The 12,361-nt window shown below is 38.6% G+C and overlaps 1 pseudogene; it reads left to right on the forward strand.

Moving 5' to 3' along the window:
• Nucleotides 1-7,335: 7,335 nt before the first annotated feature.
• Nucleotides 7,336-8,403, forward strand: LOC120260305 (annotated as a pseudogene).
• The last annotated feature ends 3,958 nt before the right edge of the window (nt 8,404-12,361 follow it).

Consider the following 12,361-nt stretch of genomic DNA (forward strand, 5'->3'; position numbering starts at 1 on the left):
TATAAATAGTTGATATTGAAAACGATGATCATGAATTTTTTTAATAAAAATACATAATATTAAAAGTCGGATATTAAAGCGAAAATACGTAATATTAAATTGAAAAAAAGCATATTAAATAAAAAAACTTAATATGTTACATTGAAACACAAAATATTAAATAAAAATTTATAATTATTATACATGTTTTAAAAATAAAATAAATTAATGAAATGAGTTGAAGTGAAGGAAATGAAAATGTACTTGGAAAAAAACAATCAGACATAGTTTGAAACTTTCAGTTACATATAATTTATTTTCTCTTTTTCTTTTGGTTTTTATAAATTTTTAGATATTTTAGACTGTGTTGACCTGAGTAAGTGACTAGACTCTTGTTGGGCCAAAAACCTAGAGTAGGTGGGCTGTGTATATATACATATCTGTGTGTGTGTGTGTAAAATTGCTTATTAAAAAAATAAAAGAAATTTAGATGAAACTCACACCTTGACACCAATAATATAAAGTAATGGGAAAGCATCCCATTCTTTACCTCAAAAAAAAAAAAAAGAAAAAAGAAAAAAGCATCCCATTCTTCAGTCATTCATTGCTGTTGACCGGTCCTAAAGATACCTATTGAAGCTTGACCTGAAGACTCAAAAACACTCATCAACTTTTAAAAACCATTTCCTTTCTTCAATCCACGGCCCATCATCCACTCGTCTATCTCCAATTCCAAGAAAGAAAACATGAAAACAATACCACCTGCATCTCTCCTCAATGTCCTCATAATAGTACTGCAACTGCTACTCCTAATCATGAGTTTATCAAAACAAACAAGAGCTCAGAACATAAGCTCGGACACCACCCTCACCACTTCCGGCACCACCACCAGCGTCATCTCCCCCTCCGGTGACTTCTCTTTTGGCTTCACTCCCCTACCATCCAACGATAACACCACCACAAATCTCTTCCTCTTGGCCATTTGGTTCGCCAAGACTGTAGACAAAACCATAGTCTGGACAGCCAATGGCAACAGTCCGGCACCAGCAGGCTCGGAGCTCAACCTCACCCCCAATGGCACACTCTTATTGACAAGTCCCAGCGGAACCACCATCTTCTCCTTAGTCTCAGGCCCTGGCTCTCACGCCGCCATACTCGACACCGGCAACTTAATCCTAGTCGATGCAAACTCCGGCGACCCCCGGCTAGCGAGCTTTGACCGCCCCCATCGACACCATACTCCCAACTCAAGCAAGAACAAGAGCTCTCCTCTACACCACTCTTTTCACTCTCCAAATACAAGAGAACTCACCCTCTCTATTTTTCTCTCTTTTCTCTCGTTACTACAACACCCAACGAAACATAACCCTATATAAACGATAGACAGATCACAGGCTGGATTGGATTAAAAGAGATCGAGATTTTTGGCCATCGCTGAGGATATCAGCTGAATCGGACCCCATCTTGAACATAAGACGAGGTGATGTAGGGGTCCGCGAACAATGCTCCCAACCGCAGTGTACTCACTCCGATGGCGAAAGTAATCGGCGACCACATATCCTAGGTGGGAGAGGGACTCCATGGACCATGGAGTGGAGGTACAAAAGATCCGTCTGCTGAGAGTGAACCCGGTACCATTTTTCCCGACCACATCACTGCGGACTGAGAAGCTCGCGTGAATGTACTGCGTCGCACGGTCGAGTGAGGCAAGAGGCCTTTGACTGGCCAGGAGAATACTGACGGGCGCCGCATAAATCATGAAAAACCTGGCCCGGAGTGATATCATAAGGGTAATTGGTGAGGAACTGTGTGTACTCGATAGTATCAGTATAGTCCTGATCGTATAACCCAAGATATATCGAGAGCGGGTCGAAAGACATCCCATGCGGTGACGAGGCTCGGGAAACAAATGGCATCCTCCGTGTCAAAAGCGGGTATCAAGCTAGCGTCACGATCGAAGGAAAAGCGAGGCAAGAACCTCCAAGGTGGTATCTCGTTTGACGGGCTCCTAAATAGCAAGCAATCAGTCCCAACCTCCCACACTAACTAGCTCTCTGACCTCTTCAGCAAGACCAATATCCTCTGAGTGCGTCCCGGTCGATAAATCGTGATCTGTCCCAATCTTGAGATTCGAGACGCTCGAACCGTTCTTCGATGAACGGGTCGAGGAATTCCACCGCAGTGGTGGAGTCGACTCGCTCATGGCGCAGGGACGTTCGAGCCAATCTCTTGGTCCGCTGTGCCATATCTGCGAAGAAAAGCGTGTAAAAACATCGGTTCGGCATGTATGTGATACAAGCAGGGGCACTCGCTGCAGCGAGGGGCCGAGGGGAGGAAAAAGCGAGACCACTTGGCCTCTGCCCGACCCCACGCGTGGGCGCGTGCTAGCTCGGCCGGTGGCCGCAGCGCCCGCGTCGGGCGAGCGCACAGCCGTGATTGCACGCCGGCTGCCGCTCGGGCACGCTGGGCGCCGTGGCGCTGCCAGCTGCGGCAAGGCCTGCGCAGCGGCCACGTGGGCTAGGGGGCGCGTCTCGGCTAGGGGCCACGCGGTCCGCGTGGCCTGCGAGTCGCTGGCCGGCCACCGAGCGCGTGGGCGCAGGCCGCGCGCATGGCGCCCGACTCGGCGATTTCGCGGAGTTGGGCTCCTACGCTCACATAAATCATTCTCAAGCATTCATTAGGTGTCTAACATGATTTCCCTATGAAAAATAGCACACAAATACCATGAAAAACTCCATGAAAATGACCTTGAAGAACATGGAAAAGGGTGGGAGAAAGTGAGAGCTTACCGGAGCAAATTGGAGAAGAAAAATCGGTGCAAACTCCGGCAAATCACTTCTAATCCCCTAAGGAATTGAAAACAAATGGTTTTAGAGATCAAAACTTGAGTTTTATAGGAGTGAAAAAGTGGAAGATGAAAGGGTTCTTTAAAAATGGAAGATGATGAATAGTGCCCATTTACGTTCTTATAGGCTCATGGGGGTGTGGATTTGCCACTCCCCCGCGTGGGTACTGTACACGACCGCGTGGAAATTCCACGCGGCCGCGTGGGCTGCAGAATTTTTGCAGACAGTCCACTAAGGGTCTAAAACTCCAAAATGACACCAACTTTTCAACATTTAACATTGGAAACACCCTAAACCATGTCATACACACGAAAAATAATGCATATCACCGAAAAATTTCATGAAAACACCAGCAAACAACAAAAATTGATCAAGGCACACACTCATGAAAACACCAGCAAACAACAAAAATTGATCAAGGCACACACTCAATGTATGTAAAACATGCATAAAAACATGTTCACTCAAGCACTTATCACATAATACAAGGATGGAGAATACCTTTGGATGGGTTTAGGAGTCCTTGTAGATCTCTTCAAAATTTGTGGAGACTCAAATTCTTGTTCTTCCTCGTTAACATGAGCATCTTCTTGCTCAATCACCTCCATGCTGTCATCATGGCCACCAACATCACCATGGCCACCTCCATCATCATGATCTTGAGAATGAATTTCTTCTACTTGCCGAGGAGGAACACATGAGTCAACTTGCATGCGAACAAGTTTCTCATCCTTTTGCTCTTCATGATGGCTTTCTTTAAACATCACATTCTCATGAAATATGACATCACGACTTCTAATTGTCTTCCTTTCAATTGGATCCCATAACCTATAACCTCTATCATCACCACCATAACCAAGGAAAGCACATCTCCTTGATTTCAAATCAAGCTTACTTCTCTTTTCGGAAGGCACATGCATATAAGCTTCACAACCAAAAAACTCTTAAATGATTATAAGAGATTTTTCTTACCACTCCAAACAATTTCCGAACATCACCATCCAATGGAGCACTTGGTGATCTATTGATGAGGTATACCGTCCCGTGTTGCCGCTTACGCCCAAAAAGAACTTAGGAAGACCGGAGTGAGACAACATACTTCTTACCCTTTCCACAATGGTCCTATTCATTCTTTCAATAACACCATTTTTGTTGTGCGGTGTAAGGAACCGTCTTCACTCTCTTGATGCCACTATCCGCACAAAAACCATCAAAAGCACTAGAGCAAAATTCTCCACCATTGTCGGTTTGCAAGAATTTTATAAACCTTTCACTTTCTTTCTCAACACGGGCCTTGAACTTCTTGAAAGTTTCAAAAACTTGATCCTTGGATGCTAATGGATAAAGCCAACACTTTCTAGAATAATCATCCATGAAAGTAACAAAATAAGAAGCACCACCAAGAGACTTGACATTCATAGGGTCACAAACATCGGAATAAACCAACTCCAATGCCTTCAACTTTCCATGAGATTCATGCCTCTTAAAATTTACTCTATGTTGCTTACCCATGATGCAATGCACACATAATTCAAGAGATGAATTCTCAAATAAAGGAATAAGCTTTTTATCTTGCAATACCTTCATTCCATGCTCACTAAGATGTCCAAGCCGACTATGCCAAACATGCACATCATCATGTCCACTTGCCGACATACATCTTTGAGGTGAACCAAGAAAAGTATATAAGCTTCCATCCTTTTGCCCCTTCAATACCGTCATACAACCCTTGGAGATTTTCCACGATCCATTGCCAAAAGTAACCACATAACCGGCCTCATCAAGTTGCCCCGCCGAAATGAGATTCTTTGTTATCTCGGGAACATGCCTCACATTAGTCAATGTATGCTCATTCCCATTTGCTTGCTTAATAACCACATCACCAATGCCCAAAATTTTACAAGCACGATCATTGCCGAGGTAGACATTACCACAATCAACCTCTTTATAAGTGGAGAAAAATGATCGATCCGGGTATATGTGAAATGAAGCACCGGAGTCCAACACCCAAGTATCTATGGAAGAAGATACCATACAAGCAATGCTTAATGTGACTCCATCATCACTTTGAGATGCTATGCTTGCTTCACCATCAACTTGTTTCCCCTTTCGCTTGCTCTTCAAAAGATTACAATCATTCCTCACATGACCTTGTTTCTTGCAATACCAACAAGTAACAACCCGGCCCCGTGATTTTGATCTTCCCTTTGCTTGTGACTTGCCCTTACTAGCCAAAACATCATCCCTTTGTTGAGACCTTCCTCTTTCACCGGCCGCTAGTGCTTGACTTGAGTCACTAGACATTTGTGAAGAAGCCCTTCTAGTCTCCTCACTACTCAATGAAGAAACAACATCATTCAACTTGAATTTGTTCCCCATTGTATTTGCCACGGTAGTAACAAGAGTATCCCAACTTCGAGGCAAAGAGCTCAAAAGTAGCAAGCATAAGACCTCTTTATCAAGATTTACCTTTAGAGCCTTTAATTGTGCCACAATAGAGTTAAACTCATTCACATGCTTTCGCACCGTGACACCATCCTTCATTTTCAAAAGAAATAACCTCTTCATGGCATGCATCTTATTGGTACCCGATGGTTGCTCAAAAGATTGCTCCAAAGTACTCCAAAGTTCATGAGCGGTCTTACATTAATAAACATCAAACAAGATGGATGGCGAAATACATGTCCTTATCACCGACAAGCATTTTCGATCAAGAACCTTCCATTGTTCATCACTCATAGATGAGGGTTTAACATCATTCCCCAATAGTGGTAGATCCAACTCCTTATAGACAAGGTGATCCTCCATCATTATCTTCCATATTGGCCAATTGTCCTCCTTGAGCTTTTCAAACTCCATTGCCTTATCCATTGCTATGAAATCGAATCACCACCAATACAAGCCCCAATTCTTTCAATTGCAAGCTTAGACAACCTCCACAATCCTAGAACGACGCTCGGATACCAATTGTTGCGTGTGAGGAAGCGCGAAACTAGTGTGGCAATTCGTCGAACACTTGGTGTGCAATATCACAATACCTAGCAATCACAAAATGAATGGGCAATGCAAGGATAACATACAACCAATCTCACAAGAATAAAATAAGAGACACCAATTTAACGTGGTTCGGCTAAGAACAAGCCTACATCCACGGGAGAACAATGCTTTACTATATCATGGGGGATAACAAGAGTACAAGAGTATAAAAAATAGGCATAAAACCACAAGAGGATTACCAAGCTCTAAGAACTAGCCTTACCTCAAAAACAAGGGTCTTACCTTGCTTTAATGAGATCAAGCAAGAACAAGAGCTCTCCTCTACACCACTCTTTTCACTCTCCAAATACAAGAGAACTCACCCTCTCTATCTTTCTCTCTTTTCTCTCATTACACAACACCCAACAAACATAACCCTATATAAACAATAGAGCAATCTAGACCGTTGGATTAAAAGAGATCAAGATTTTGGCTTCATCACAAGGATATCAAGTCAATATTTAACACCCCGTGATATCAATATCTGTTTGAGGATCCCTAATGACTACTATGGCAGCGGTGTTTGTGGTTACAATAGCTTCTACCAAACGGATGTGGAGAGTAATCAGTTAACTACTTGCAAATGCCCTTCTAACTACTCATTCATTGATCCCCGTGACCAGTACAGTGGCTGCTCACCAGACTTCGCTACACAGCGTTGCGATGTAGATGATACATCACGGTTTCAGCTCGTGGTGATGACGAACATCGATTGGCCGAGATCAGACTATGAGCATTATACAGATGCCAGTGAAGAGGAGTGCAGGGAGTTCTGTTTAAAAGATTGCCTCAGTGCTGTGGCGATATTTAGGAATGCGGACTGTAGGAAGAAGAGCCTACCACTATCTAATGGCAGGACGGATAGCACAGCAAATGCTTTTATCAAAGTAGCAAAGGATGGTTCAACTTCAAGGGAAGAAGAACAACCGGCTGAACATGATGAAAAAATTAAGAAAGAATATTACTGTTCAAAGGCTATGGTGGTTGTTGGCTCTTCACTTCTCGGTGGCTCGGTGTTGATCAACTTGTTTCTACTTTCTTATACTTTGATGGTGGCCTTCTACTTCTCCAGAAAAAGAAAGCAGAACCAATTCCATCCAGAGACGTTTGTTGAGATCGAACCAAGGGATCTCCGCAATCCCAAGTTCCGTGAACAAAGTTGATCACCCCGAATACAACAATCTTCACACACTGTAAAAGACTTTTACAGAAGAGCAAGGTTACACAAATAAAAGGGGAGAGCTAAGCACACTCACAATTCCCTTTTTCATAGCATATATAAAAAACAAAAGACCAGCTACTACTAATATATTACGACGATAAAGGAAGAAAACTAAAGCTAAACTTAACTCGATCAAAGTACTAATGAAAAGACACGAATAAAGCGGGTCTCGATAGAAGATACAGGGATATAAAAAGCAAAGTCTTCTCACATGCCGGCATCACCAATCTCCATGCGAGATAGTGGCGAGAGATGTCACGCCGCCTCAATGGGTTAAATCCAAGTCGTCCATCACTCATAGGGTCCCGATGTAACAACGATGTAAAGCGACCCAACCGAGGAGAACCTTGTATGGATTACAAACCAACAACGTTGGCCGGTGTAGGAGGGTCTAACCTTCATTCTTTTACATACAAACAATTACATGAGGCCACAAATGGCTTCAATGAAGAACTTTGGAGAGAGGCATTTGGCACTATTTATAATGGGGTATTGCAAAGGGAGGATAGGATCTTCATTGCAGTGAAGAAACTGGACAATCTGTTGAAAGACACAGAGAAGGAATTCACGGCGGAAGTGAGATCAATTGGGCAAACACACCACAAAAATTTGGTGCGATTGATTGGTTTCTGCAACGAAGGGGAAAACAGGATGTTAGTGTATGAATTCATGAGCAATGGTTCATTGGAGAGCTTCCTCTTCGGCGAAGAGAAACTGGAGTGGAACAAGAGAGTGAACATCATCTATGATGTCGCCAAAGGCCTACTCTATCTGCATGAAGAATGTGTTTCTCCAATCATTCACTGTGACATCAAAAGCCAAAACATAGTCTTGGACGACCATTTTGTGGCAAGGATATCGGATTTCGGATTGGCAAAGCTTCTGTTGACGGATCAAACAAGAACGAACACTGGAATTCGAGGGACCAAAGGGTATGTTGCACCGGAATGGTTCAAGAACACACCGGTGACGACAAAGGTGGATGTTTATAGTTATGGAGTTTTGATGTTGGAGATCATTTCTTCTGCGAGAAAAAAACTAGGAACTAGAATTGGGGTTTGATCGGGGAGAAGCGGTGTTGGTTTCTTGGGCTTGTGATTGTTATAGAAATGGCGGTGCTAGATCTTTTTGGTGGAAAGTGATATAGAAGCCATGATGGACATGAGAAGAGTGGAGAAATTTGTAAGGGTGGCCATTTGGTGTATACAAGAAGACCCATCATTGAGACCTTCAATGGAGAAGGTAACACAGATGCTTAAAGGCTCTGTTGATGTTCCTGTGCCTCCTGATCCTTCTTCATTCATGAAGCCACTCAGATAGGAATCCTTGTCCATCCTTTATATGCTTGCTTTTAAGTTTCAGTGCTGGAATGTTGTTGGTCTTTGTCGAGTAAACGTAGTCAAAAGTCTTTTTTTGTACGTCCTACAAACCATAATCCAAACAAAGATAAAACCTTTTTTTCTTAAAAAAAAAGAAAAAAAGAAAAATGTATCTATAAACAATACCATTGATGAATTCTTTTATGGCAATATAAGGAGAGCGCAAGACACGGTGCTCTTCTACGCCAAGAGAATCCCACTAATATATATATATATATATATATATAATTTTGAGATATTTTGTCCTTGTAAAAATTTATACTATTTTAGATACATAATTATTTTAAAATTAAAAAATGTTTTTTTTATTTTTTTATTTTAGATTTTTTAAATAAAGTTTTAAAATTAAATAGAATGGCTAGACTCTTGTTGGGCCAACAACCTAGAGTAGGTGGGATGTGTTGACCTAACATGGAGAAGCAGGGTCTGTCACACCCTAAACTCAGCTCACTGGACCAGGTGCGCCAACAAATGACCGCACACCTATAGTGCATAACACAACAGGCATGCAAGGCTCAAAACCTATTTCAAGACAAACATACAATCTAACAGAACTGTAATTTCAAAAGTTACTATTAGAAATTTACAAAGTTAAAAAAAAAAACTAAAGCTTCATAACAAGCTAGATCAAAACACTAAGGTGCTAGAGTACAAAAATAAATAGAATACAAATCTTAGTCTTTCTTGACTGCTACTACAATGATGCTCGCTCAACGATTCCCGCTAAGCTATTCATCACAAGTATACTCATGATCTGAGAAAATTTATAACAAAATTTATGAGCTTGACAACCCAGTAAGTATGCACTAAAAATATAGGGATCATTTACAAAAAAAAACAAAATTTATCAAAATAAAAAATCATAAATCAAATTTATTTCAAATAAACACAGATGTCAAAAACTGAGCATATAGGTCCTCCAAACAACTATTGCTAAAACAAAATAACAGAATTCATATATTTACCCTCAATGACCCAAGACAAAATTATCAAAGGTCATATTTTTACACTTAGTGCTCAGAGCCAGAATTATCAGAGGCCGTTATTCTTCACCAACGGAAAGCTGTAGGAAACTAAAGTTTTTATTTCACAGGTACATGTCGACACGATCAATGTTTAACCCCTAATGACAGTGTTATTGCAAAGTTAGTTGGAGACTACAAGTTGCTATATCAAAATACGTTATGTCCAAATATTTATCAAAACAGAATACAAATATTTGATGCTCCTTTTTCAGAAAGAAAATAATTCCAATTCATTTCTAAACCTAAATACTTACATATGAATTGCAAATAATAACTAAAAAAGTAATTCAAAATATACTTGAAATAATCAGTATTTTTCTCAAAAATTCTAGAAGTTCGGAAAACTAGAATTTTCCAATATATACATATAATAGGATTTATATGTGGGATACTTACCTGTCTAATGGCCAGATTTTGAATTCATACTAATCGAGTTTTCTAGGAAAGCCCTATATTTGGGAATAAGCTATCAGAATTACAGACACAACAAATTCTAAAACTCACATGAATGCAAAAACATTTTCAAGACACTAACGAAGCTACAATAGTCAAGACTAATAACCAAGTTCCCTACAATCCTTAAGATTGAAATCAACATAACTTTGCGAATTCTAACCCAAATTAGAAATTTCAATCTTCTGAGAAAGCTGGACATCTACATCCATAACATATCCAAATTTCACAATAATTTGAGATCTACAAAATTTAAGAGATCACTATTAAAAATCATAAATTTGCAAACCAGCAATTTCAGACATGGCTTTTCTAATAATAATTTCTCAAAGTTGCACAAAAATCATGTCTCTGTCACCTGCGTTTAAAGCCTATAATTTACAGGATACTTATGCACAAATTCTGAAATTTGGTAGTCAGCTAGACAAGATCAATAGCTCCAATTTACGTATTGTGATATCTTCCAAATTATGTCTCTAGATCTCCCAAATTAAATAGATATCTTTGCTATGCTATAAGATAAATTTCTGAAACCTATCGACCTTATAGCCATCCAATTTCTATGAAAAATCACATCCCAAAGAAAAGCTCTTCAAGAAAACCTCAAGAATTCATTGTCTTCACTATAGACTTATGCATTCTCAATTTTATATCCACAAACCCATATATCAATGGCATCTTCAATTGTAAATTTTGTCAAGGACCATATCAAAAGGGATAATCACCACCATCAACCAAGGATTCAAGATTCCAATCAATCATGCCTTAGATATGCTTCAAGCCCTAAATATGCTTCAATAAAGTACTGGATCAAATACTCCAACAACAAAACTTAGAATCAGAGGATTCTTTCTCACTTATGGCGACAACATCTCATTTTTTTTAAATCGCTAAATAAGAATTCTCAAATTTTCAATCAAGCTATTATACTAAAATTGATTCAAGGCCAGAACATTCTAATCTCATAATATCAACCACAAAATTTCTGAATAATCGAAACAAATTAAAGATTTATATCTTTACCTCAACAATAATAGGGAAACCAAACCTTGACGGCAAGACCCTTCCCTCTTCATCATCTCTGATACCATACTTAAACAAAGAAAAATGCTAGCTAGATTTAACTTTTCTTAAATAACAAAACTAAGACAGAAAGATGCGAAGAGGTGAATAGGGTTTAAAAATAATAATTGAAACATAAAAAAAAATAAATTTAAACCTAACCGCTGAATTTAATATTAGAATTTAAACAAAATAAAGTGGGGCCCACAGGGTCATGCTAGCCTAGCAAGCACAATACATGGCTTGCTTGATGTCCACCTTCCCCCAATTTCAAATATGTAAAATTGTTTATGAAAAAATAAAAAAGAAAATTGTGGGATTAAGGGAATATTTAGCAAATATTGTGTTGGAGAGAGATTTTTTAAAAAAAATAAATAAATAAACTGTTTACATTTAAAAAAATATATATATAGAGAGAGAGAATAACAACAAAAAGGATTACACACAACTGTAAAATAGAAAATAAGTAACGAAATTCATCAAAAAAAATGGATAAAAACAACAACAAAATACAAAATGAGATGGTATGAGAAAAAACTAACAACTAAATATTTTATTTTAATTACAAAATTTGACTTAATAATTAATATTAATAAAAGCTAAATATTTTTCAAAATTAAAAATTTTCATTTTCTAAATAATAACTAATCTTTATTAATATCAAGAAAAGTAAATAAATAAACAAGTATTAACTCCATTAAATTAATTCTAAAAATTAATTTTATATAAAGATATGTCTATTTTAGTTCCTCTCCTCACTTCTGGTGAGGGATTTTTTTTATGTTCACTGTCTCTTTTTATTCAATAAAGATGTGGTTTATCCACATTTATTTCAAAAAAAAAAAATGTCTATAACTTGTCTCAAATTGTTTGGTTGAAAATAAAGTACTTATGATCTGCTAACCACCCCATTAGTGTTTAATCATAAAGTTTTCCCCTCATTCTTTTTGAAATCTCACTGAAATATTCAAGCAGTAGTAACACAACTGTTCTGAATAGTACGCTGAAGTATTTCAATCAATGAGTCTTCCAGTGATATATATATATATATATATATATCTCCGCATAATTTTACAAAAAAGTATAGTTTCAATAATGTTGTTGGTTATTAATTGGTGTATCTATCATATAAGAGATGAATTGTAAAAACTTTTTTTGAAGAGTACAGTTAGACTGACAATTTTTACAAACACAAATACATCAACCTCGCGGAGAAACTGGAGGCATGGAGACCAAATCAACTACAACAACTTGATTCCACCTGGAAAACAGCAAAGCAAAACGCGTACAAATTTGGATCAAAAGTTATTTTATTTTTTTTAATAAATTAAATAAATCATAAGTTTATTAAAAATAAAA

The sequence above is a fragment of the Dioscorea cayenensis genome, chromosome 5, assembly GCF_009730915.1.
Source record: "Dioscorea cayenensis subsp. rotundata cultivar TDr96_F1 chromosome 5, TDr96_F1_v2_PseudoChromosome.rev07_lg8_w22 25.fasta, whole genome shotgun sequence".
Lineage (NCBI taxonomy): Eukaryota > Viridiplantae > Streptophyta > Magnoliopsida > Dioscoreales > Dioscoreaceae > Dioscorea > Dioscorea cayenensis.